This window comes from Camelus dromedarius, chromosome 3 (assembly GCF_036321535.1).
Source record: "Camelus dromedarius isolate mCamDro1 chromosome 3, mCamDro1.pat, whole genome shotgun sequence".
Taxonomy (NCBI): domain Eukaryota; kingdom Metazoa; phylum Chordata; class Mammalia; order Artiodactyla; family Camelidae; genus Camelus; species Camelus dromedarius.
Window position 1 is genome coordinate 47570271 of NC_087438.1, and position 21642 is coordinate 47591912.

General features: G+C 42.1%; 1 protein-coding gene across 6 annotated transcripts in view; it reads right to left on the minus strand.

Moving 5' to 3' along the window:
- Positions 1 to 21642, minus strand: part of ZNF366 (zinc finger protein 366) — a 265929-nt gene that overhangs the window by 42384 nt on the left and 201903 nt on the right. The window contains exon 1 of one of the 6 annotated variants that reach the window (XM_031446673.2): positions 18913 to 19258. The exons of the other annotated variants lie outside the window; for them this stretch is intronic. The gene's annotated coding sequence lies outside the window, so the exon portion shown is untranslated. Of the gene's footprint in view, positions 1 to 18912; positions 19259 to 21642 lie in introns of those variants that run through there. 6 annotated transcript variants of the gene reach the window in all.

Here is a 21642-nt window from a genome sequence, read left to right on the forward strand (position 1 = left end):
TGCAAGTATTTTAACTAGAAATTATTCTTGCACTCTCCCTCCATCAACCCTCGTGGCCAATCCAAAAGCAAGTTCTACTTTGTTAATACCTCTCAGATCTCTACATGTATCCTCATCGAGATCTCCAAGACCAACTGCCTGGTCCAAGCAACCACGATCTCACCTGAGCCGCGGTGTTTGTCTCATAACTGGTCTTTCACACTGTTCGTTTTCCACTCTCGCAATCCACTCTCCATGAAGCAGTGTAGTGAGCTTCTCAACAAGCATGTTTGGTCATGTCATTCCCCTCCTTGAAGGCCTGCCTCCAAGAGCTTCCCGTTTATTCCAGGATAAAATTCAAAATCTGAATGTGGCCTTCATGCTCAGCGTGGTCTGACCCTCATCCATTTCTCCAGCTGCATCTCACCCGTGATCCCCGAGCTCTCTGAATTTTACCCATATTGGCCTTCTCTCAGTTCCTCATCCCTACCATGCTCCCCCTCCCTTCAGAACCTCTGTACATGCCATTCCCATTGCCTGAAACACTCTTCCCCTCCCTCCTCCTCCCTTTGTCTTGATTGATACATATTTATTCAGACCCAGCTCAAAGCGTCCCTTCCTCAGCACTTCCCAACCAGGGCAGATACACTAATTTCAAGACTCAGTGCACATCAGAGTGGTCATTTTCATTGATTTGTGTGATTTTTCACATACTGTCTGACTCCCTTTAAAGACTGTTTGCTCCATAATGGCAGCGAGCTCACTAGTTCACATTTACTATTGTAACCCAGCATGGAGCCTGGCACATAATAGGCCCTCAATTAACAGGAAGGACAAAGGAAGAAAGGTGAGGTGGTTGCACCAACAATAATGCTGCCTCTTCTTTCCTGACTACCCTTGAGTGGAGAGGGAACACCCTCATCACCATTCCTTCACACCTCATGACCATGCTTCTGACAGATCACCAGAGTAACCCAGTTAAGAACTAGCAGATTCTCTGGGCTCTATTTTCAGTGTCTATCCAGAATCCAACCACTTCTCTCCCCCTCCACTGTCCCTGCTGGGATCCATGCCACAAGTTTCTTCCAGGAACTTTGGCCTTTACTCTCAAATAGATGGAAAATCACCTTCTAAAGGCCTCCTAACACTTTCTCTTACTTCTACCCTTGACTCCCTATAGCTAATTCAACATAACAGTCAAACTGATTCTATTGAACTATAAGTCAGATCTCATCACTCGCCTGCCTAAAACCCTTCAATAATCTTCTATTTTAGAGAAAAGCCAAAGTACCACCCATGCCCTACAAGGCTCTCCATAATGTAGTTACCCCCTGGCCTCCTACCCTACCACACTCTCCCTTGCTTACTCCACTCCAACCCCAATGACCTCTGGTTGTTTCTCGCACATACCAGGCATTCTCCCATTTCAGGACATTTGTACCTGCTGGCCTTTCTGCCTGGACAGCTCTTCCCCCAGATACCCACATGAATTTCTCTTTTGTCTCCTTCAAGTTTTCATTCAATATCACCTTTTCAGTGAGACCACCCTAACCCTCCCCAACCCCAGTACTCCCTATTCTCTCTCCTTCCCTGTTTTATTTTTCTCCAGGTCTTCTAACATACTATATAACTATTTTATTTTTAATCATTGTCCACTTCCCTCTACTAGAATGCAGGCTCCATGAGCACAGGGTTGTTTTCTTTTGTCCCCTGGTATATTCCCAGTGCCTAAAACAGTGTCTGCCAGGAGGTTGTTGCCTGATAAATGTCTGTTGAATGAGGGACTAAGGCTCAGTCCATGCCCCTGAAAAATAGGCAGGCTTGAAACCAGCCATCCAGCTTGACCATGCAGAACTGGCCTGTGTTGTCAGCAGGGCAAGCTTGGTTATACCTTGAAGCTAGTTCAGGAGACTTGGAGGCTCCCTAAGCCCAGGCCAGCTGCCCAATGTCCCGGCTCACTTCTGGTAACTGTCTGTGAGGCCCAAGGAAGCAATCTAGTCCAGAGAGCCTCTTAATGGCTCCTCCCAACATCCTCCCCACCTCCCCCTCCTCCGTCTCCACCAAACACAAATATACCACATAACCCTCTCCCTTTCCAAGGACACAACTCAGGCTATTTCTAAAATTGAGATTCTGATCCAAAACAGTAGCCAACACATAGTGCCTCTCCATGTGCACAGGAAAAGACAGGAGACCTCTGAGCAATTTCCTGGCCCTATATTTTTCCATTCCAGTAAATGAAGCCTTCTTTAGCTCAGGAATCTCTCTCTGAACCAAGCCAATACCTTAATAGTGCATTCCATTCGATACTGCCTGGGCTTGTTTCTCTGTTCTTTTATTTTCCATTTTAAATGATGGATGCCGGGATCCCTTCTGTCATAAAAATTTTGACAACCAGTTTTCTCAGGTGTTGACTACTAGTTTAGGTACATGTAACACTAACGGAGAGTTCCTTTCCTAAAGAGGTATTTTGTTTAATAATATATAATACTTAAATTGCACTCTCTGCCTTCAAAGAGTTTTGCAAACTTTACACTCCATTAAGCTGAGCAGCATTAGAGTTCATGCTTTACAGCTGGTAAACCAGCAAGGTTAAACAATTTGCTTAAGGCTACAACTAGTTGTGCTTCGGACGAAGTGTCTTTTTTAATGGATAAAGAAAATATGACCAATAAAAAGTGTAGTTATTTAACAACTGTTGTGATCATTAAATTAGCCTGAGTTCTTCCCATGTGCTTTTTAAGGCCATATTTAGGGTTCTCCCTTGGCTGTACTAGCTCCTCCTTATTTCCAGATACCATTTCATGTTTCTCTTCTCCCTTCTTCCCTACCCCTATCCCTCCTCTTCCTCATCTTTTTCTCTCCTGAGCCTGACATACCCTAGCTACCAGGGGGAACCTACCAAATCCCCAACCTGACAGTAACCCTTATCCCTGTCGCCCTGCGACCCACTTACAGGTGATAAGCACATTATTGTTAAGGGATTGAGAAGGCTTAAAGTCAAGCTCCCAATGGTGGAGGAAAGCATAGAATTAAGTTGCATATCTTCCTGGCCTATCAACTTTAGTGGTGAGTAACTTAAAACATTTTAAATGCAAATAAATATGGATGTGTTATGGAGCAGAAGGCAAAAACCAGAACAGGTTAAAGCCTGAAAGTCCACCTATGGCAGATCACTTAGGATTTCTTTTCCAGATTTTTCTTTCCCTTTAGGGGCACTTGGTTTAGAAAAGTCTGAGAAGAACAGACATGACATGGCACTTCCTCTGAGCTCCAGGGAGATGAAATATCAGGACTGATTTTCTAAGAGCTGATGGAATCAGTCTTGCTATTTTATTGTTCCTCTGAGCAAGGAATTTTTTCTGGAGGCTGTCCTGAAGGTAATGGAGGAAAGTGAGGGCATCCTTTTCTCTGGATCTTGAACGTCCACCAGGCAGCAGCCTTAACAATAAGGGCAGAGTGGCCTTTTTCTCATTACTCAACAAATGAAAGTAACAATCAGGGGAACCTGCAGTACTTGAGACTATGATTAGAAAGAAAAGTCTGGCATGTGTTCAAAGATGAAATTTCTATTACATAATGATTTCCACACTGAATGTGTTGAAGACCTTTAAAGAGAACAGAAATATGTGAAATAAAGGCTAAGCTGTGATGACTTGGATTTGGATTTAACCTGTCCACACTGAGATGTATCTGCATACCTGCTTAAGCCTCAAAGATGTTTTAGCCCATCACAGAATTTGGAGAGAAGGCACAGCACAGCACCATGTATGTAACGTGCTTGTAGAATACACCCACTATAAAAGGGCAAAGAGCTCAGGACACAAAGTCAGAGTCCCAGCTCCCCCACCTACTAACTTTACAAAGCCTCCCTATTTTCAACTATAAGAACAGGATAGCGAGTATTTCTAGCTGTCCTTCTGAGAACATAGTTGGATTGCATTTCCCTATTCCCTTTATACATAGGCATGGCCATGTGACCGGCTTTGGTCAACAAAATGTGAGCACAAGTGATGTGTCATTTCCTTGTGGAATCCTTGAGAAGTAGTCCATGATGCCCATAATTTTCTTTCCCTCTACCATAGCAACTTGGAACATTTCCAGTATAGCTGTCCTGTCGGCCTGGGTCCTAAAGTTAAGATGACCTGGGTCAAAGCCATTGTTCATCCATGTAACGGACATGTAATGGAAGAGAGATAGAAATTCATGTTTTCTTTATGTTTTTAAGTCATGACAATTTGGAGGTTGCTTGTTACTGAAGCATTACCTAGTCTATCCTGACTAATACACTACTTTGTGGATCTGGGGAAAGATTAAAATGAGATACCTAATAGTAATATGCATGGCACATAGCAAGTGCTGAATAATGCTAGTTCTTTCCTCCCTGACTAAATTTCTCTGCTTTGTGATCCTTCCCAGCCCTTCCTTATAAGTCCTGAGCTATGCTAGTCTTCAGATAGTTGTTTTCAATTTGAGAAGAATGAAAATAAACTTTGTTGTAAGCCTTTGAACCCTTTAAGAAAATGAGAGAGTCCCTGAGGGGAGCAGAGTTGGGAATTCCCATGATGAGAGGAGAATATCCTCTCTGTAATTTACAAAGGAGAAAGGAGCTTCCCTAAGTCTTATCAAGGAAATCAGCCAGAAAGTAAAACCAATGAACTCTGAAAATTTTCAACCACAGAGAATGCTCCACCCGACAGCAACATGCTGCCATCACGGAGCTGGGATCAGGGCACAGACTTCTTGTGGGGATCCAGTCCTGACTCTTCTTTTAACAGGCTCTCTGTCCTGGAGGGAGGTGGAATCCTGGATCTACTTAGAACTTGCTTCCCTGACATTTCAGCAAGAATGATGAAGACGGTCAGACCTCAAACTTTTAGCTTTTTCCTCACTGCCTTCTCAAGATGCCTCTCTCTTCCTCCACCTGATCCAGGCTGTATGTTCATGGGTCTGGGAGGGGAAGCCAATAGGCCATGCTGCTTTAGCCAAATCACTTAGACTTATTCATTAACAACTCATTTAATTAGGCCATCAGTGTAATGCATTTTTAAGGTGTTTAAATACATACTGGAGGAAATTTTTCCTACCTAAAACTAGTCTAGAAAGCCATGTCTTTGAGACCTATTCAAAGGATAAATCATGGTTGATCAGTTTGGAAGACACTCATTAGGACTATGATTCTCTAAATCGCTGAAATTTTTGAGAGAGGAAAAGAGGAATGGAATATACATATGTGATAGAGCTGAATAAGCCTTCCAGCTTTGAAGTCAATTCCAGAAATTGAAGGCAAGCAAGACAGCTCTATTTCAGAGCCTCCAGTAAGATAAGAGACATGCAGAAAAAAAGGGAAAGTGACAAAGGAGAACATTCATTTAGAAGATTTGTATTAAGCATCTGTGGAGGGACAGGTATTGTGCTGGGCATGGATGCACATGGTGAGAAAACAGTCATGGTCCTGACTTTCTCAAGCGGAGCACATACTGTTGTTATTTTGTGTGGGTTCACTGCCCATCCTCAACTACTAGATGCCAAGAGTGCTCCCTGGTCATTGTGATAATCAAAAGGCACCATCCCTGTTTCCAAATGCCTCCGGGGGGGCTGTGCTGCCCCTAGTTGAGAACTACCGAACTTCAGTATGTTAGTTGCTGAAGGTGCTACAACAGAGAGCTCTCAAAGAGGCCTAAAGGACACCAGTGAGGGTAGAAGGAGCCAAAGAGAAGCCCACCCTGAGACTTCCTTCCTCCTTCTGAGATGGTACTTGCTGTCTACATCTTGCCGTGACCTATGGACCCAAAGGTCCAAAGGAGGCAGGACTAGGTTTGAGGTGTTGGGAGCTCTCAAGAGACACTGAATTTAATTGGAGTTTGGGGAGCAAATAGAATTATTTGAAGAAAGAGAAAGAAGTTATAAGGGGTGAGGATTGGTTGGAAAGAATCTCTAGACTTCCCCTGATAGAGAACTAGTTGGCTTAGCAGATGTTAACAGGGGCCCTTTAGAGCTGGTCCACAGCCCCATGGAAGGAGCTTGGATGGCTAACGGCACATCATGTGGGAATTCATGTTGCACAGCCACCTCAGGGGTCTGGCACATACTTTTGGAAACTCACAACCTTCTTCCTCGTTCTTAGGTTGCATTGGTTGCAGGAAGAGGAAGGTGATAACAGAAAGGGAAACCAGCATTTACTGAGCACCTGGTATGGCCAGATAAAGAACTCAGAATGTTCCAATGTGTTATATCATAGAGAGCTGAGCAACATAGAAGGAGCACAAATTTGAAAGTTATAGGCAGCCTGGGTTTGAGTTCTACGTCTTTCACTTACCAACTGTGGCAAGTTACTTAATCTCTGAACATCAGAGTCCTTATACAGAAAATGTCAATGAAAAAAAAAATTACCTCACAGAGTTATCATGAGATTTCATAAAATAAGACATATAAAGCACCTGACCCCCCACCACCCCAAACACTCAATAAATAGTAACTATACAAGTATTTGGGCATCCTAAGAACACTGGTAAGAAGATATTCTCACGGTTGTGAAGAGGAAGGAGGAAGATCTGAAACAACATTAGGGCTGGGGATCTAGAAAAATAATAAGGCAAATCAGTAATTCCTATTCCAAGTTCCTAGTTTTTTACTCCAGGCTTTTTCATCTAGACTATTTGAGGGAAAATCCCAGCAATTGCTGCAGCCCTGAAAATGGGCCTCAGAAAGCCCAGCTCCACTGTGCACTGGCCAAACCATTGGGATGGAAGGGATGGGGCATTCTGGGTCCAATCTTATGGAGTGTACACAGAAGGGTGCACCCTGCTGGTGAGGAGATGTGAAACCACCCCTTACTGAGATGGCTGATGGAACTGGCATGTTAAGAAGGAGGTGTGTTGGAGGTCTGGGGACTTCACAGCTTATGCTTCAATACTTCAAAGAGCTGATACTTAGAAGGACTGGATTTCTCTTGTGTGGTCCCAGTGAGTAGAAACAAGGCTAACAGCTGGAGGTGACAGGGAAGCATATTCATCTTCATTCAGTATAACTATTAGTTTATTGGAAACTTCTGGAAGGCTCGAACAGCATTTTATTCACTTTAGTGTCCACAGCACCAGCATAGAGCCTTGCCCACATGGAACAGCCAAGGAGCAGTAGGTGCTTGGATTCCTATTGCCTGGTATTGGGAAAAGCAACCAACTTGGAGAAACTGATTATCTCTTCATTGGCCCTTCTGCCTGAGACCTTTGTTAGAAACAACTGTCAGTCAGCAGTGAAACTCAAGACAGTCCATCTTTTAAAGTCTAGCAATGGGTTCTTTTCTCCTACCTTCAACAACTCACTTTACAAACACTGGAAAAAAGAAAAACAAAAGACGGTTTCTAACCAGTTCAAAGGTTGTTTATGGAATAAAGCTAATTAACTATCCAACTATCCATGGGATGATCTGGAAGTGACATTTTAAGCTACATAAACACTGAGCCTGCTATGAAAGGTCATGCTAACTTCCTTTGACCCTCTCATATCTGTGGTCCTCAGCAGTTTGGTTTGTGGCAAGAAAGCATTGCTCCTTCTATCAGACGGTCTACTGGTCTTGTTTCCTCTTAGAGTTTTTTAATGAGGAATAAAGCCTGTACTTGACATCAGCTCCAAGCCCAAATTTTTCCTGCCTGATCCCTTAAATGCACACTTTGATGAATCTAATGCATAAAGCTGATAGGTTTGTAAAGGCTACTGGACGAGAAGCTATAGGAACATCATCATCTGTCTGCTTGAGCTCACTGAAGCTAATACTCCCAAACACAGTATTTGCATAAAAGCCACTGTTCTAACTGCCTGCCTATGACTAAGGAAATGTAGATGTGGAATTTCATATCTAGAATTGCCCTTTCTTCCTTTTCTACATTTTCACTTATTCATCCCCAAAATGTCTATCAAGTTCCAACTATGTGTCAAAAACAGTAGTGAGTGGTGCCTAACACAACCACCACATTTGCTGAGGGTTTCCTATGCAATGAGTGTTAAGGCATCACATGACCATCACAGCATCCTACAAGGCAGGTACTACTCTTTTCCCTGTTTTGTCAATGAGGAAACTAGGACACAAATAGGTTAAGCAAATTACCCAAGGTCATACAGGTAATAAAGAAAAGAACCAGGAGTCTGAGGAGATAGCTGCTAGATGAAGGAAGAAATTAGATAATAATGATGACTACTTCCAGATGTTTCCTACACTTCTATCAAAGATACTACAGGTAGCAGTTTGTAGTCGAAAATCTCTTTGCCACCAGAAGACCTAGATTATTCAGAGTACCTCCCTGTAATTTATTTGTGAACCTCAGCTTTGTTTTACAGACAATGGTTCCCAGGTTTCTCAGTATGACTCCCTTTGTAAATTTCAGATAAACAAACAAATGCACCCATTTTGTAAATCCTCAGCAAGTTAAAAAAATACAAAATAACCAAAAACTCTTTTGAATTCAGTAACATTTTAAATTAATTTTTATATTTTTAATTACTACAATATAACTAGATTTGAAAGCAGAGGTTACATATACTTTCAAACATTATTTAGTCAGTGTGCAAACAGTAGGCACTTGACTTTTAAATACAGACCCCTTGACTCCTTGCAATAACTCCACAGACCCTAGAGATTCACAGAGCTGTATGACGTCAGTGAATCATTTATCTTCTCTGAGTCTCAGTTTCCTCATCTCTAAATTGGGGATATTAAGAGCTTTTTCAAAGAATCTCAGAGAGAATTAATGTGAGACCAACAAGAATTTGGAGGGCTCTTGTCCTCGAGAGTACAAAAATAGTTAAAAACACAGTCTCTGACAAATATGGTCCCAATGTAGTTAGGAAGAAATGACACACATGAAAGAATTAGGAGGCAGGGCAACCCACTAAGCTAAACCATGCCTTCTGGAATCTAGTTCTAGAATGTGATCTGATAAGGTACAAGGCAGTGAGTGTATGCAAATGGAGTTCGCTATCACCTTACACACCCAGGGGAAATTCAGTTCACTTAAAAGCTGTCAAATATTTTTTATTGTTTTTGGGGGAGAGCTGCTAACTATGGTTAGCTAGGCATGAGACACCTGAAGTTACAGGGACCCACAGGTTGGCTGAGTTTACGTATATTCCTTGCTGAGACTGAAGCTGGGACACATGGGCTTATGTACATCATGGGGATGGAAGATTTTTGGTTTAGTTTGGTTTGGTTTGAAGCTGAAACCCATATTTATTGAATGACTACCATGGAGAGGAAGTTATACAATCGCCCTAATATTAATATTTAATGATATTTTGGTCCAAATGTAATTTAAGGCACATTTATCATGCAAATTGAAACTTGCTGTTTAACTTAACTGGCTCAACCCCCAGCATAATGTCACAGTCTTGCAATTTTACAGCCTGCATTCATAATATTTTCAGGATATAACTGACTCCAGGGGATAGAATTCTAGAAGAAGTTTCCCTCAATGATACTGGCTTGGGGGCAACAGAAATTACTCCAGTCTCTCTCCTTATGTTGGACAGGAAAAAAAAAAAAAAGGCTATTATATCACCCCAGGACTCCCAGTTTATGCTGCTGCTGAGTACATAGCTTGATAAATTAGATGCCTCTTTTCACCTTCTCCCAGGAAAGCTCCAGGTCCCATGAGCAGGGGAATTCAGATTAATATATAAAAGGGCTAATATTTATTGAATATTACTATGAGGCAGGAACTGTGCTAAGCAATTACATGAACTGTCACTCAACCCTCACAACAAACTCTAAAAGGATGGTGCCATTTTATACTTGTGATGCAGATGAAGAAATTAAACCCACAATCAGACCACTGGCAAGCGAGAGGGTAGGGACTTGATCTCAAGCAGCTGCCCCCAGGACGCGGATTGTGACCATTCCTATATATTGCCTTGCCACTCCCCTCTCACACTTGGCTTTCTGGGCTGTCTTCTCACCCTGGTTGACATCCATATTTTACATACTGCCAAGAGAATAGGGACCCTATACATTGAGAGGCAACTGAATGAGAAGGAACAAAGCCTTTGGTTGTGGCTTTTACATTTGTCATTGGGTGATATGCTGGCAAGGAAAGGACAAGAGGAATGTAGACAGGTGTGAAATGATCATCCTTAAAGAAATTATCAGAGCATGGAACTTAATATCAGAAGCATCCTTAGAGGTCAATTGTTCCAATCCCTTCATTTAACAGATGAGGAAATCAAGGCTCAGACAGTTGCCAATGATCACAGAGCTGATGTGGCTTCAAAACTCCTCTCTCTCTCTCCATTTCCCTCTCCCTCTCTCCTTCTCTCATTAATCTGTTTTGATTGAGTACAAAAGGATATACAGTGAAAATTTTTTCCTTACACCTTTGTTCCCCACTCCAGCCATCCCATTCCCCTGCCCAAAGGTAAGTTCTATTAGCAGATCTACTGTATCCATCTAGAGATAGTCTATGCATGTCAAAAACATGATTTCTTTTTTTTTTTTAACACAAAATAATAGCATTCAATACCCTGGCAAAATCTTGCCTTTTTTTTTTTTTAAAGCTAATTACACAGGTTGGAGATTTCTCCATTATCAGAACATGTAGAGCTGCCTCATTCATTCTTTTCAATTTTTTAACAGCTTTACTAAGGTATAATTTACACAATATAAAATTCATACATTTTTAAGTGTGTGATGAGTTGCAGAAAACTTACAGAGTTGTGCAATCATTACCAAAATCCAATTTTAGAATAATTTCATCTCCCCTCAAAAGTTCCCTTATCTGCAGTCACTCCCAGCTTCTACCTCCAGCCCCAGGCAACCATTAACCTACTTTCTGTCTGTATAGTTTTGTGCTTTCCAAATTTCATATAAATGAAATCATTCAGTATTTATTGTATATCTGGCTCCTTAAATAGTGTTGTGTCTGGCTTCTTTCACTTAGCATGATGTTTTTGAGATTCATTCACACTGTCGCATGTAACAGTAGAAGCTTTTACTGCTAAGTAGTATTCCATTGCATAGATATACCACCTTTTGTTTTTCCACTTGCTAGTTGATGGACCTCTGAATTACTTCCAGTTTGGGGCTGTTAGGAATAATGCTGCTGTGAATATCTGTGGACATATGATTTCATTTTAGCTTATCTGTGTAAGGCACATGTGCCATTATCTAGAAGAAATAGTACTTTATTAGGTAAACCAACTCTTCCTCCCCCAAAATCCATATTGGTTGAAGAGCAAATAAATTTGGCACTTTATGTGCTAATCCTTCTGGGATAGGATTTGCTCAAGGTCCCTCCCAATTGCAAGTCTTGAACATATGATGGCGAAATTCCTCTTCTATGAGGCACAGAAGGAGCACAAACGAGCCAGTGTAAAGAGTGGTCTGTGAGCATTTAGAGGTTTAAAATGGGATTGTCTTCTTCAAAATGATGTAGTATTGGGCTGCACCTTCTTTCTCAAAAACTGGGCTCTCCACTCCTTTAACATCCCCATTCAGAACCGGGCCCAGGCTACAGCTAGGAGATAAGAACTCTCCATTCCTAGGGATCTTGACAGAGCCAGAGATGAGGGATTGTGCTGAGATGTGATGGGTACAGGAGTGCTGGAGGGCTGGAGGGCTGTGGATGATGTCGGAGGAGACCCTGACTTGCTTGCTGTATTATATACTAGGTATTTCCTGAGTGTAAAGAAAGATCATGCTTGGAATAGTCCCTCCTTGCCCAACTCTCTAAGATCTGGTAAAAGGCAGGATTCTGGGTATACCTAGGAGCAGCCTTGCAGAGCTTTCTGCATGTCCCTCACCCTGAGAGTTCAAGGTCTAGTAATTCAGGAACCCCATCTTGATGGATTAGGCATGGTGCTCCTTAGTACCTTAAAAGTGCTCAGTAGATACATTTTTTAGGATAATGCTGGAAGATCTCTCTTTGTACATTTTTTTTTAACTGAAAAAGCTAATGGGGTGGAAGGAAGGGAAGGGATCTCTACTATGCTGTAGGGAAGAAAACTGTCCAAATTAGAAAAACAGCAAGAAGCAAGTAGTGGCGGGCGTTCCGTAAAACAGCTTTGAAAACTCCAAGTTCTTTCTCTCCCTGCACTTCCTGTGGAAGAAGGCCAGAGTGCCTCAATCAAGGGGAAGAAGCCAGCATCTCCATCCAGGGAGAGGCATTTTGTCCCAGCTGAAGCAAACCAGAGGCTATTCCGGTCCTCTCCCTCACTCTCTTCCGGCCCTGCTTCCTTTCCCCACCCCTCCAACAATAGCCCCTTCTTGATTTCTGTTCTGAGAGAGAACGGTGAGTCCCCAGTGCAAAGGAAGTTCTAAGGATTCTTTCCGCAGAGTTTTCTAACTGGGAAGAGTGAGGAGGGTGTACTGGCATGTGCTCCTTCGCAGTGATGCTGGAGACCCAGGCACCCCTCCCTTCTCCCAGAGGCAGGTGGCAGGGTTTCTGATCCCCTTTCTCCAGTGTTCAAAGGAAGAAGCTGGTCAAGTACCTCTGGTGTTACTGGACAAGTCTAGTGCCTATTCAGCTCTAAGCAACATTAGGTATGGTTTTTGTGGTCTCAGCCAGCAAGTTAGCGCCATGCCAACGAACCCTAATAATCTCCGAGAATAAAGGTCTGGGGTATTGTTTTTCAAGTGTGTTCTCAGAATCAAACTTCAGAATCACCTGGGTGGATTCCTAGGCTTTCCAAGGCTCTAATGAATCTGGGGAGGGGCCTATGACTCTGCCTATCCCACAAGCTACTGGCTCAGGGTAAGGAAGACCCAGCAGGGGCAGTGACAAGTATTTTGGGAACATCACACCAAGAGGTGTTCAGCTTTTTCAGCAGTTTAAAAAAATACATTTAAAAGCGATAGTACGAGAAGAGAGTAGTACCTCAGCGTCCTTCCAGGAAGAAGAGGTACTCGACCAGTTGTACACAACTGGAAATCCCATGGCAGTGCTGCTCAAACTTGAGTGTGTACCTGAATCATGTGGAGATTCATGTTAAAATGCTGATTCTGATGCAAGAGGTCTGGGGTGCAGCCTGAGATTCTGCTTTTTAATAAACTCCCAGCAGGTGATACCATGCCATTTGTTCTTGGACTACATGTGAGGAACAATGCCTTAAGGGATACTTAGTTCCAAAAAAAAAAAAAACAAAAAAAAAAAACAAAAAAACATTATTAGCTGCTTCCTCCTTAATGAGAAACCTGAAAATAAGCAACATCAATTCAGTGACCTTGAGCAAACCACTTACTTGATCTAGCTTATCTGTTAAACAAGGTGGTTGCCTTTCCTCATCTTTAAAATGGGGGAGAATAAAGCATCTACTTCTTAGAATGGGAGGCTTAAGTGAGATAACGTATGTAAAGTTCTTAGCAGGCCCCAATGTGGTAATGACTCCTCCATAAATGTTGTGTGGTGGCGGTGCTCCTGTGGTTATCTCATTCCCCCAGTAATACCAGTGGCCATCACAGGATGAGGTTGAAGCAGGGCCATAGTGGATCACAGGAAAAGAGGAGAAGGGGTCAGAATTGCTTCTGTGTGCCCTGAGACTTGGTACTAAAGAGACAGGCTTTATCAATGTGGACAGAGAGAGGTTTTTCAGTTTCTACCACAAATAATAGAAACCTAGGACCCCAATGTTTTTATTATATTTATATACTTATATTTACCACTTTAAATTTGCCAAATAAGTGCAAGACTGCCTCAATCCAGTATTTGTTCATTTTGGCTGTCTCTATTGCCTAACTATATAAAGGAAAGGGTTTTATGCGCCACATTTCCCTCCCTGAACTCACTCCTTCGTGTTTGTGTAAACTCAGCCCAAGCGGCATCCCTTTAACTTGGATTTACAGCCCTGCCTATAAAAAAACCAGAGAGGGCTGAGCATTTCCTACAAGGCTAAATCCTGGCTCACAACTCTTTTAGTCAAAGAAAAACAAATGACCACTCTCTCTCTTGCCAAAAACAATGTGCTAACCCATCATCTACCCAGAAACCAAATGGAAAATAAAATGCAACCAGCAGTCTTTTCTGTGTATCTGATAAAGATCTGTCTCTCACGAGCATGTGGGTGGGGTCTTTGCCAAGATGGCAGGTTAATATGCATTTAGCAGCCCCACGTATGTAATGGTGGAACGAGCCGTAATTCCACTCAGTTCAGGTAGGGAATAAACATGGCAAGCTGGCAGTTTGGCATTATCCAGACCACCAAAAATTTTGACTGATTTTTTAACTTAGTAACTGCTGTATCTGGCATTAAGATAGCATATTTCACTCGAAAGCTCACTTATTGTCATCTATTCAGTAACTACTTGTTGTGCATTTTATGCCATGTGCCACTTCAGGCCCTAGGCATACAGCAGAGAACAAATGAAGTCTCTGTCCTCATGGTACTTACTTTCTGGTGAACTTATATATCACACATAACTTCTGATGAAGACACGTTTTTATTTTTTTATCTAAATGCCATTGTTCTATATGTATGTGTACGATATTTGAACGGTCAATGAGAACAGCCGTCACTAAGCTAGCCATTTCTGAGCGTGCACACCAAAATGTTTGTTGTCTCTCTGTTTCTGTCAGGTGGAGACCCGTGTCCATTGCTGTTCTACTTATTGGCCGTATAAACAGAGGAGAAAAAAAATTCGAGCAATTTAGGTAGAAATGAAATCAAGGCAATCAGAGCTTTTTCTGTAAGTTACAGATTTTTCATATGATTAAAGCAGGTTTAACATGACTTATGAGTGCTGGTTTTTCAAACCCCACTATCAATCTTTTACCCTTCTGTATCATTATTAACTTAGGGACAAGGATCTAACTTCTAAAGTAAGCTTAGCACAGCACACATTGTAAAAAGGTAAAAACAAAACCAAAAAACTTATGAGATTAAACCTACAAATATTTTTAAGTGAGTAGAAAAAAAACAGTATCTGCATTTTCCTTGATTAAAGAATGTATGCTCACAATAAGATACCAATAATACAGAAGTCAATCAAAGAGTTCTATTTATATAGAATTATAATATATATAAATCTCAGTAATTGCTCTTTTATGATTTATATATGGTTATAGAACATTGATCAGACTCATGAGATTGGCTGCAGATTCCTTACTCCATAATACTAACTTCTAGAATAACAATTGATATGTTCAAAACTAATTTCTAGAGAGCGTCTAAGCTGAATAGAAATTATGCTTAAAAGCATGGTTCTTAAAACATACACTTTTATTTAATGTCAATGCAATCCTGAAGAAGATGGAGCAAGACAGTGACCATCTGTTTTAGAGAATCACAGGATGTCAGCATCAGAGTCTCACAGATCATCTAGTGCGGTGGGTGGGGGCGAAGTAGAGTGTAAACAAGCCCCAGGTGAATTCTGATACACACTCACACAGAGACCACCTTGAGAATCACTGATTTGGTTCAACATCATCATTTTACAGAGAAAACTGAGGTCCAAGCAAGTGAAGAAACCTGTCAAGTCACACAGACCAGGGGCAGCTGAGGTTGGACAGAACAGAGCAGAGGTGTTCTGACCCCCAATCTGGTCTTTGTTCTCCTGTTCTGAGCCACCTTAGAAGACAGCTTTTGCATGTTACGGTAGAACAACCCAGCTTCAATTTGCTGTCTGAAGGTTAAGTTGTCCAGATAAGTCTCTACTGCATCAGAACCTCTTATTCTAACAAAATAACCTCAAAGGTTTGGGTTATTGGTGGTAGATTTTTGGTTCTTGTTGTGGTTATGTGTTTTGCTTTTGGAGAGGGAAGTTTAGCTAAGACCTAAGCTAAAGTATCATTATTACTTGACAGACTAGCCAGCATGTAGGTTTTAAAGTTTAGAGTAAGAGAAAAATAGCAGTTGGATTGAACATACACACACACACACACACACACACACACACACACACACACACACACACACACTCACCCCTCTGCGGTGATACTAGTGTTCAATTTATTGGTGATAAAATGAATGACTTGCTACTAAAACATTTGAGGAGAGGGATCTCTGAGTGTGCCTAGCCCTCGGTGTGGGAGAACATGTCATTTCAAGTCCTTTTCTCTCTGGCTGAGTCATGGAACTGCCACGATGGTCTCCAAAAAAAAAGTCTCCAGCCCTCCACGGCCAGGGAAAAGGTCACCAACGGCACAGAGCCTGGGGAAGTGGGTAAAAGGGAGACCAAAACGTCTACAACATCATGCAGTTTCTTCAAACATTCATCTAAGTTAAAGACTTTTATCCCAAGACAAACTCTCCCCACTGTTGATGCTAATCTGGCATTTCAGTGAGGCTAAATCTGGTGTTTCTACCATTAGCGGAGATGAACATCAAAGCATTAAACTCTGCTTTCCTTTGCTTTAGAATTTGGGGTTAAGAATTTGGGGTTCAGGATAGTTTCATTCGACATGTGCCCAACTCCAGAGCTATGAGGGATAATTTTTATTCTGATAGACGCTTGGTATAGTACTGATCAAGGCTAACGACACAAATTATAGGGGATATAGTCTACTCTCTACATTCAAAAGAGACAGTACCCTTGAGTATTAATATATGACTTAAAAAATTACAGCTGACATTCGTTGACTCCTACTACCTGCCACGCATTGTGTTAATCGCGTTACATAAATAATCCTATTTAATCCTCACAACAACTCTATTTGTTGATGCAGTTTTACATTAGGGGAAACTGAGACTTAGAGAGGTTAATTAGCAGGCTGAAATACGTGTTACACAGTAAGTGACAAAGCTGGAATTCAAACCCAGATTTGTATAACAACAAAGCCCGTGCTTTTGATGCTCTGCTTGCTCTAATTTGATTTACCTCCCAGCACACAGACCTACAGGACACATCCTAACATAATTTAACATTTATATGACAAATTTGTAATTTAGTTATATGTACAGTTTGGGCACAAATTAATTACTGAAATCTTCTGTGTGTCAAATTCTGGCTCATTCCAAGCTGGAGTTCCCCTAATGATATCACAAAAGAGCCTGTGATGACCCCAAAGAAGAATCACACCCTGGAAGTTTCCACAAATGCCAACTCACTCCTTGGAGTTGAGTAAAGACAGATTGGTAGCACTTAGGCTAAACTAGTCAACGGCTTTTTTTCTTTAGGGAGCCAAATTTTTTCCCCCAGTATCCAACAAATATTCTCATGGCCATGACTGAAAAACTTAAGTGGAAATACTGAGTATGAGCTCCTTAATCTTGGGCCACAACGAAGACACAGGCTCAAGGAGGGCTGTTTTCTGCGCCATTGGCATACCTAACTTTTGCCTAACCTGTCTTTAGTCAGTGTGGATCCAGCTGTCATTTAGTTCATATTGTGTTGTGTCTGATGCTTTGATTCAATACCCCAAACTAGAGAGTTGTTTTATTTGGGCATAAAATTAAACACCTTATCAAGGGAAAAATGAAACTGAAAGAGGCAAGTCAAAATCGCAGCCCTAAGTTTTCTACTGGGGTCACACTTGCTGATAAGATGCAAAATGTCAAAACTGATCAGTCCCAGGTATCTTTTGACCTGAAGGTCTATGAAGTGGGGTAACTAGGAAACAGCTTTCAACTGATATTAGCATAATTTTGCCTCCTCAAGCAGGGAAATTCTAATCATGTCTCTTTTCCCTTGCTCATTTTATAGTGCCCCTAAGGAAAGTTGCTTGAAAAAAGAAGAAAAAAGAAGTCTGACTAATGGAACAAAACCTACGTAACAGTCCAGTTCTATCATATTTTCTTACTCTTATTAAGATGATGGTTCGGTTTTGAATAAAGATTAATTACTTGATTGTAGTTAATGCATAGTCAGGCCAAATTAATTTATAAATGAGAGGCCAGCTATTTTTATCACACTCTTCACCTCCCAGATGACTTCTATCAGTAAATTTCATAGAAATGAATATTAAAAAAAACCCCTCTGTTCTTTGTCTTTCACCATCCAGCCTCTCTAAGTTGAATGATTAACATTAGTAAACATACACAGTCTTTGCCAGCGACCTTGCTGGCCTGTTTTTGACAATGTGATCTTGGCTCCCTTGTAGCTTACCATGATGAGTTCTTTGTAACATTATTCTTTCTGACAAATTTAATTGAAGTAAGTTAGACTTTTAAAACTAGTTCTGTGTATAAGCTTGACTAGTTAGCTGTGTTCTATCTGGTGCTTGAAAAACCAGGCACTGGGTCAATATTTTTCAATACATAGCTTGGTTTTTCATTCCTTTGTAGACAGTGATCGATCTCAATCTTCCTATTCTAGTTGCTTGTTGTTTTCCAAAACTAAAGCTACATGCCTCCAAAGCTTTGCCTTCTTTTGTGTGGCAGATGACATCTTCCATTGACGGTGGATAATACATTTACACTCAACCCACATGTGGAACCTGAACATATAAGCACCCCCCATGTGGCACAATTCAAAGTGACAGTCCTTTCTTTTTTCCCTCCTACCTCAGTGATGCAGAATAATAGTCATAAATTAACATTCATCTTTTGGAGGGATGCTGGATGAAAAGAAAAGAACAAGAGAAGGCACCTCAATCTAGACAACGGCTAACAAAAGCACCAGAGCAAACCACAATTCTTAGCAGACACCCTGATAAGGTTCCCAGGACACAGCACTTAGAAAGAGTGAATTCTCCAGTAAGATACATCACACACTCCAGTGGCTCCTGGTTAACCCGGCCACCTTATCTGTGCCAAAATTCAGATTTAACACAATGTCCTCCTTAGCCCCAGTGCAATTCTATGTCCAGTTCTGCCAGCCTTAGCTCTGCAAAACATCAGTATTCTCCTTAGGGGGAAAAAAAAAGTACAAGCTTAAATTCTGGGCCATCCTTTAGTCGTGCCCTTCGATTAAAGATTATACCCAGTAAGGCATTTTCTGTTGAAGATGCCCACAGCAGTCTCCATCCCAGGGACATTGAAATGGAAGTAGAAACAATTGCATGGGTAACTTACCAGCTCCTGAGTCTGAATGGCTGCGGCAGCCCCCGTGCTTTACCTGATCCCTTGCCTCTCTGTCTCTCTCCCTCTCTCTCCCTCTTTCTCTTGTGTACAGATTGCAGGGAACTTAAAGAACTCGCAGGGACAGTGTTTCAAATGACTTAAGAAAGAGAACAGGAACAATACTTCGTTCTCTTTTTCTCAGATGAGTACCTTCGGGAAGAAGGAAGGAAGGGAGGGGAGAGGGAGGAAGTCAACAACCCTTTGCTTTCCTGAAAAAAAATAAGGAAACAGAAGATAGACATCTCATTTTCTCTTAAACAAAATGTTGGAAGGGGCAAAAAAAAAAAAAAAATCTTTGAAAAAAGGAATTCCTCAAATATGCTCTCTGCCCTGGGAGCTTTAAAGAGATGAAAAGCCTTACTGGCCTGGCCTGTCCAAACAAATGGTGTTCCAGAAAGGCAGACTCTCCTGAGCTTGCAGCCTTTAGTATCTAGTTTGCAGAACTGACACAGCCAAAGGGGAACAAATCACGTCATGTCGACTCTGAGCAAAGGCAAGTTTGGTCTGTTGTGTTAACTGAGGCAAACCTGCAGCCTGAGGGGGCCAGGCGTGCAGGTCAGCCAGGACGTTGGGCTCTTCCTAGGCTCTTTGAAACACTGGCGTTGCTGTAATTTTTCAGTCTGACTCTAGATCCTTACAGTTCTTCCCGGATCAAATAGCAGATTTATGCACTGGTCACTGAGCTTCATGAAATGGACCATGGCAAGCTTCCATCTTTGCTGATGGATAAAAAACAAACAAACAAAAGAGCAACTTGCCACACTGCTGCTGGATAGGGTTATCTCAGAACTGTTATTTACAATGTCCTAGCCTTTACATTCTTAACACTTCTTGTATTTAATCACCTCTGGAAAAACTTGAAGGTGCTTTCTAATTTGTTCTCAAAATACTGTGAAGTGGCACAGGTCTTAGGTAAGTCAGCCACAGTTTTTGAAAAGTGATGGGAAGGCTGAAGAGAAGGAGAGAGAAAATATTGGGGATATCCTTTACCAAATTAGGGGTCTTAGGAGTTCAGGGGGCAGGTGTGAATTCTGCTTAGGGTTCGCTGCACTGAGGAATAGCATGGTTTAAAATTCTCTGATTTGTGTCGTGTGTCTTGTGCCCTTCATTCATCTGGTTAAGACCATTTTTCACCACAAACAGGAACCAGCAGTTATGCAGATCTTTGTGGCAGCAAAAGAAAAACCAGCTTTAAGTGCTTCCTTATTTTACCCAGTTATGAAAAAATGGGGTGGAGAGTTACACCTGAACACAAGAAGCAATTCAAGTGACTTCAGGGACAGAAAGACTCTGATTCAATCTCTCTGTAAGATTTTATTGTATCTTATGGGCTATAAATCATTCATTTATCCAGTTTTCTTCCCCCATTATCAATCAATATATCTGAATGTGTGTGTGTGTGTGTGTGTGTGTGTGTGTGTGTACGTACATGTGTATCAGAAAGCACATAATGTTATTCAGTAGGTTTGTAAGAGCCAGGACAGAGTCTTATTCTCTGCATTCCCATGACACCAATGCTGGCACAATACATGGCACTGGATTTCCGGCACGGGTGACCCAACCCCATGCACACGTGAGCACGTGAACACACAGAGAAGAGTCTGTACCCTTTGCCCAAAGTCACATACATCAGTGACAAAATCCAAAATGCTCATCTGTCCCCTGGTTCAGCTCTAGTGCTCTTTGCCCTCTGCTGGCCTTCCTCTATATCCTGCCTTTGTAGAATTAGGGAGGAACATGAAAGTGAACATCAAAGAAAGCAAGAGAAGAGCATGAGAGAGTGGAGTGGGGAGGAATAGGAATTGATTGTAAAGCAGCAGCAATACTGGGGGCAACCATCTGAGTAAGTGTGAGGTTTAAGAAGCGCTCTGCTGAAATGTACAATAAAAGTGGAAGTAGGTGGGAGGAAGGTGAGGGTGAGACAGGGAAAGGCTGGGCTGGGTTTCTGAGGCCCCAGTCAGCAGAGGTAATGAGGGGACATGAAGGAGCAAAGAAGCTCAGGCTGCAAAATCCTTTCAGGATGAAAATGCCTCTGATCACCTGGAGAAGCAATGACAGCAACATGCAGCCCTTTCCATATTTTCATTCCTCTTGCAGCCTCAGGGCAGGGCCAGAGCTGAGCCCCAGGAGCCCAGTCAGAATCCAGAGGATTTCCCTTTCAAGTCTGCAGAATGTGGGGACCGTCACGTTGAAGCGTGTTGTTTTCTCCAGGCCAGATGACCCGCCCTAAGACAGCCTGCATGGGGACAGGAGCCCTCTGAGCCGGACGGCTTTGATGTCATGGAGCTGCATCCAGTTGGCAGCTGGCGACAGCCCCCTGGAAAAGCTGGGAGGTGATTTTTAGTGTTTTCAAAATCCTGTGAGGCAGCACCAGTCTTAGGTGAGTCAGCCACGGTTTTCAAAAGGGATTCTCAGCCCTGCCTGTGCCAAGCTGTTCTACTCATACAGCTCCTTGTAACCCTCCTGTGAGACTCATAGAGCAGGCTTCTCCCTCTTTCCCTGCTCTGCCAGTCAGATGAAGAGGATCCTCTAATACTTGTAAAATTATACAGTGGGTGTCTAGAAGCTGAAATTCCTAAGCCCCTCCCATCAGGTTTCACAGGAGAGATGTCTCACCAGGTCACTCACGCTGGTGAAGCTTACTTTCCAGCCATCTCATGATTTATTCAGCTTCTGATGGGA